This window comes from Odocoileus virginianus, chromosome 17 (assembly GCF_023699985.2).
Source record: "Odocoileus virginianus isolate 20LAN1187 ecotype Illinois chromosome 17, Ovbor_1.2, whole genome shotgun sequence".
Lineage (NCBI taxonomy): Eukaryota > Metazoa > Chordata > Mammalia > Artiodactyla > Cervidae > Odocoileus > Odocoileus virginianus.
In genome coordinates this window covers 52673357-52679117 of record NC_069690.1, presented here as the reverse complement: position 1 = coordinate 52679117, position 5761 = coordinate 52673357, and positions in this window count along the sequence as shown.

The following is a 5761-nucleotide window of genomic DNA, read 5'->3' as shown; positions in this document are numbered from 1 at the left end:
AGGAGGCGAGAAGACGCGGGTGGAGAGCCCGGCCGGCTCGGACTGGCTGACGGGATAGCAGCGGACTCCGCCGCCTACGGCCCTGCCCGCAGGCAACGGCCACTTGCGGTAGCGCGCCTGCGCGTGGACGCCGATTCTGGGTCTGCAGCAGTGGCGGGATTAGGGCTGGGGGCCCTGTAGGCGCGAGGACGCTGTAGCTGTTAAGGTCTCTTGGAGGCAGCCTTCCTTGGATGGAGGGCCCTGAGATGCTCCGCCCGCCCCCACCTCCTGCATCCCTGCGCGGGAGACCCCGTTGGATAAGACCTTTGCTTTCCGGAGTGTCTTCCTCCCTGGGAACCTGGGAGATGGGATTCCCACCCTAAGGAAGGAAACACCCCGCCTGGGAGGGGACAGCCTCTGTCTGCGCCGTCCTCTGGAGCCGGCCGTAATGCAGGAACTCTCAGCTGCATGGGGATCTGTGCCTTTCTTTGGACTTTGGGGCGCGCTTGAGCAGTCCGAGCAAAGAGAAGTGTTGAAGTGTGGAAGACTGTGAACCTTTGCTCTGCAGTATGGCACTGCGAGCTCTAATTCTAGCTCTGTCGTCACGACTGGGAGATGTTGGGCAAATAGCCGAATCTGTCTCTAAACCTTTCTTCCCTCATCTGTGAATGTGTGAAAGTGGCACAGTCGTGTCCGACTCTTGGTGACCCTATGGACTGTAGCCCGCCAAGCTCCTCTGTCCATAGAATTCTCCAGGCCAGAATACGGGAGTGTTCCCTTCTCCAGGGGATCTGCCTGACCCGGGGATGGAACACAGATCCCGCATTGCCAGCAGATTCTTTACCGACTGAGCCACCAGAGAAGCTCCAATTAGGACTGTTATGAAGACTAAATGAAATGGTGCATTTTTGAAGTAAGTCTGCAGTAATCATTAGAAAGGAGAGTGTTAGTCAGTCAGTCATGTCCAACTCTTTGTGATCCCATGGACTGTAGCCCGCCAGGTTCCTCTGCCCATGGGATTTCCCAGGCAAGAATACTGGAGTGGGTTGCCATTCCTTTCTCTAGGGGATGTTCCCGACCCAGGGATTGAACCTGGGTCTCCTGCACTGCAGGCAGATTCTTTACCATCTGAGCCACCAGATGTTAGGCACTAATCATTCAGTTCAGTTCAGTTCAGTCGCTCAGTCGTGTCCAACTCTTTGCGACCCCATGAATCGCAGCACGCCAGGCCTCCCTGTCCATCACAAACTCCCAGAGTTTACTCAAACACATGTCCATGTGACCGCATGTCGAGTCAGTGATGCCATCCAGCTGTCTCATCCTCTGTCGTCCCCTTCTCCTGCCCCCAATCCCTCAATCCCTCCCAGCATCAGGGTCTTTTCCAGTGAGTCAACTCTTCTCATGAGGTGGCCAAAGTATTGGAGTTTCAGCTTCAGCATCAGTCCTTTCACTGAACACCCAGGACTGATCTGCCTTAGGATGGACTGGTTGGATCTCCTTGCAGTCCAAGGGACTCTCAAGAGTCTTCTCCAACACCACAGTTCAAAAGCATCAATTCTTCGGCACTCAGCTTTCTTCACAGTCCAACTCTCACATCCATACATGACTACTGGAAAAACCTTAGCTTTGACTAGACGGACTTTTATTGGCAAAGTAATGTCTCTGCTTTTTAAAATGCTATCTAGGTTGGTCATAACTTTCCTTCCAAGGAGTAAGCGTCTTTTAATTTCATGGCTGCAGTCACCATCTGCAGTGATTTTGGAGCCCCCCAAAATAAAGTCTGACACTGTTTCCACTGTTTCCCCATCTATTTCCCATGAAGTGATGGGACCAGATGCCATGATCTTAGTTTTCTGAATGAATCATTAGGGAAATGCAAATCAAAACCACCATGAGCCATCACTTCACATCCATTAGAAGGGCTACTATTGTTAAAATAACAGTACTAGAAAATAACATGTATTGGTGAGAATATGGAGAAATTGTAACTGCAGCACTTTTAGTGGAAATATAAAGTGGTACATCCACAGTGGAAGACAGTGTGGCAGCTCTTCAAGAAATTAAAAGAATTACCATATGCTCCAGCCATTCCACTTCTGGGTATATGTGCAAAAGAACTAAAGGCGGGGTCTTGAGATACTTGTACACCAACGTTTAAACCAGCATTAACAATAGCCAGCAGATGGAAGCAACTCGGTGGTCCTCAAGGAATAAGCAAAATATGGTCTAATCCCTACAATGGAATATGATTCAGCCTTAAAAAGGAAGGAAATTCTGACACTGCTACAACATGATTGAAGTTTGAAAATATTGTGCTAAGTAAGCCAGTCATCCAAAGACAGACATGGTAGGATTCCACTTACATGAGGTATGTAGTGTAGTGAAATTCATAGAAAGTAGAATGGTGGTTGCCAGGGGCTGGAGGAAGGGGAAATGGTGAGATAGTGTTTAATGTGTATAGAGTCTCAGTTTTGCAAGATCAAAAAGTTCTGGAGATTGGTTGCACACCAATGTGAATATTCTTTTTTTTTTTTAATATTCTTAACATTACTGAACTGCACACAAAATGTTTAAGGTGGCAAACTGTTTTTTATATTTTACCATGATTAAAAATAATTTCTAGGGAATTCCCTAGTAGTCCAGTGGTTAGGACTCTACACTTTCACTGCCAAGAGCGTGGGTTCAGTCCTTGGTTGGAGAACTAAAAGATCCCACAAGCCATACAATATGGCCAAAGTTTTTTTAAAAAAATTAAAACAGTTCAGTTGCTCAGTCATGTCCAACTCTGCGACCCCATGGACTGAAGCACGCCAGGCTTCCCTGTCCATCACCAACTCCCAGAGCTTGCTCAAATTCATGTCCATCGAGTTGGTGATGCCATACATCTATCTCATCCTCTGTTGTTCTCTTCTCCTGCCTTCAGTCTTTCCCAGCATCAGGGTCTATTCCAGTGAGTCAGTTCTTCGCATCAAGTGGCCAAAGCATTGGTGTTTCAGCTTCAGCATCAGTCCTTCCAATGAGTATTCAGGATTGATTTCCTTTAGGATGGACTGGTTGGATCTCCTTGCAGCCCAAGGGACTCTTCAAGAGTCTTCTCCAACACCACAGTTCAAAAGCATCAATTCTTCGGCACTCAGCTTTCTCTATAGTTCAACTCTCACATCCATACATAACTACTGAAAAAACCATAGGTCTGACTAGACGGACCTTTGTTGGCAAGGTAAAAAAAAAATAATAATAGTTTTTTTAAAAAAGTTAAGTATGGGACTTCCCTGGTAGTCGTGGTTAAGACTCCGAACTTCCTGCTCTGAACCAGCAGGGGGCACTGGTTCAATCATGTCTGGTTAGGGAACTGAGATCCTACATGGCTGGGGGGTGATGGCAAGGAGGGGTGGTGGGGAGAAGGGGAAAAAAAAAAAAGTCTCCTAAATGTCTATCAACAAATGAATCGGATAAACAAAATGTAATTATTACACAATGGGACATTATTTGGCCATAAAAAGGAATGAAGTACTTACTGATAACATTGCAGATGAATCTTGAAAACTTTAGGCTAAGTGAAAGAAGTTATACACAAAAGGTCACTTGTGTGATTCCATTCATATAAAATGTCTGGAACAGGCAAAGCTATAGATTCAAGTGGGGAAGAAGAGCCCAGGGAAAGTTCGGGGCTCGTGTAGGAGTGCTTATCAAGAAAAGAAAATGCCCTTCTGGAAACTCCAACCTGTAATTAACTGACAGCAAGAACCTTTCAGAGCTTCCCTAAAGGCTCAAGTGGTAAAGAGTCTGCCTGCAAAGCTGGAGACCCAAGAGGCTTGGGTTCGATCCCTGGGTAGGCAAGAGCCCCTGGAAGAGAAAATGGCCTAGAAAAATTCTGTGGGGTGGCTGGAAAAGAGATTATATACATAGAGACAGAAAGAGTGGTGGACTCGGGTTAAAAGGTGATTTCTTTTGGCGGGAACAAAAATGTCTCAAGATTGATTGTGGTGCTGTTTGCACAACTTAGTGACTATACTAAAAAGCAAACACTGTATATGAGTAAACTGCATGGTGTGTGAATTATATTGCAATAAAGCCTTTTTTTTTTTTTTTTAAGTAAGATCATGTTTAGTCCTCTGGTCAAAACTCTGCCATTGCTTCTCTTTTTACTCCGACTAGAAGCTTTCCTCACAATGGAAAAAAATCCTGCATGCTGTGCCTCTCACGTTCTCTCCTACCAATCTCCTTGTTCATTCAACTCAAGCCATACCTCCTCCTTGCTTAGGGACACAAACACACTCCTGCTTTAGGGCCTGTGCACTGGCTATTCTATCTGGAATTCAAGTCCCTTAGATATCAGCTAGGCTAGCTCCCTCTCCTCATTTAAGTCTTTGCTCAAATGTTACCTTCTTAATGAGGTCTGCTTGACCACCCCATTTTCAATTGCACCATCACCTCCACTCCAGTACTCCTAGTTCCCTCACTCTATAATTTACTTTTCCTGCAAGTACTTATCAACTGATTAATAACTTGAGTTACATTTATTGTCTCTCTCCCCTGCTAGAAAGGAAGCTCACAAAGGGCCTTGATCTTTGTAGAGCTCACTGGTAAGTCCCCAGGACCCAGAACAGTGCCTGGAAATGAGTAGGTGCTCTATAAATGTGTATTGAATAAATGAATGGCAAGCATCTCAGAAAAATGAATGGTTATTGTCTTCCTAATCCATGAATAAGCAGGCAGGGTAGAGGTGTGAATAAGCTTTCCTTACTGAGAGGAGCAAACAGCTGGGCTTCTGAGGCTGAGGTTCTGGGTGAGGGTGAGTGGAAAAAGGAAGTTTTTGACTAGGACCCCAGGAACAGGACTGGAGAAGGAAATGGCAATCCACTCCAGTATTCTTGCCTGGAGAATCCCATGGACAGAGAAGCCTGGCCGGGCTACAGTCCATGGGGTCACAAAGAGTTGGACACGACTGAGCGACTAAACCACCAACATGTCAACATCATAAATAAATATTTAAGTGTTTTTGCAACCTAAACAGCCTCCTGGCTGTCTTAGAAAATGCTGCTGATGCATATCAATAGCTCTGCTGCAGTTTGTTTAATGTGGCTGTGCCTGCGGGATCTGAGTTCCGTGACCCTGGCCGCCTGCACTGGCAGTGTGGAATCTTAACTATTGGACCACTGGGGAAGTCTCAGTTCTGCTGTTTTGTGTTTCCGTTTTATTTCACCTTGTTGGATATCTGAACAGAGTAAGGAAAAAGAGAAGAGTTTGATTCATTCAGATTCTACCAACTGGCCTCAGGTTTCACACACACATCTCCTCCCATTCTCATCAGAGCCCTCTAGAAGGTGTTATTAGCCCACATTGTAATATTGAGGAAACGGAGGCAGGGCGCCAGGAACCGAGCCTGACAGACAGAAGATGCTCAGTAAACTTTTACTGGACTGACCTGAAGTGGGAAGCGCTCAGTGGGAGAGAGAAGGGAACAAAATCCTTCCACCTTTCCCTCGTCTGTTCCCTGGGATTCCTGTGAGGCGCGATGCTCCTGGGAATTAAAAGCGGGAAGAGGCGTGGAGCACGCGCCAATGGCATCCCACTCGCCAGGTCGGGAAAACTGCAGCCCCCCCGCCCAATCCGCCCCCACTCCTCGTCACCCCCACCTCCACACTTTAGGGGGCACCTGGAACTCTCTGGAGGACGCCCCCCAGCCTACCCCGGGAGATCCGGCGCGCCCGCAAGGCTGCAGCGAAGCACAGAAGCGCGCCGGGTAGAGGGCAGGCGCACCCGCAGGTCCCGGCGGTCG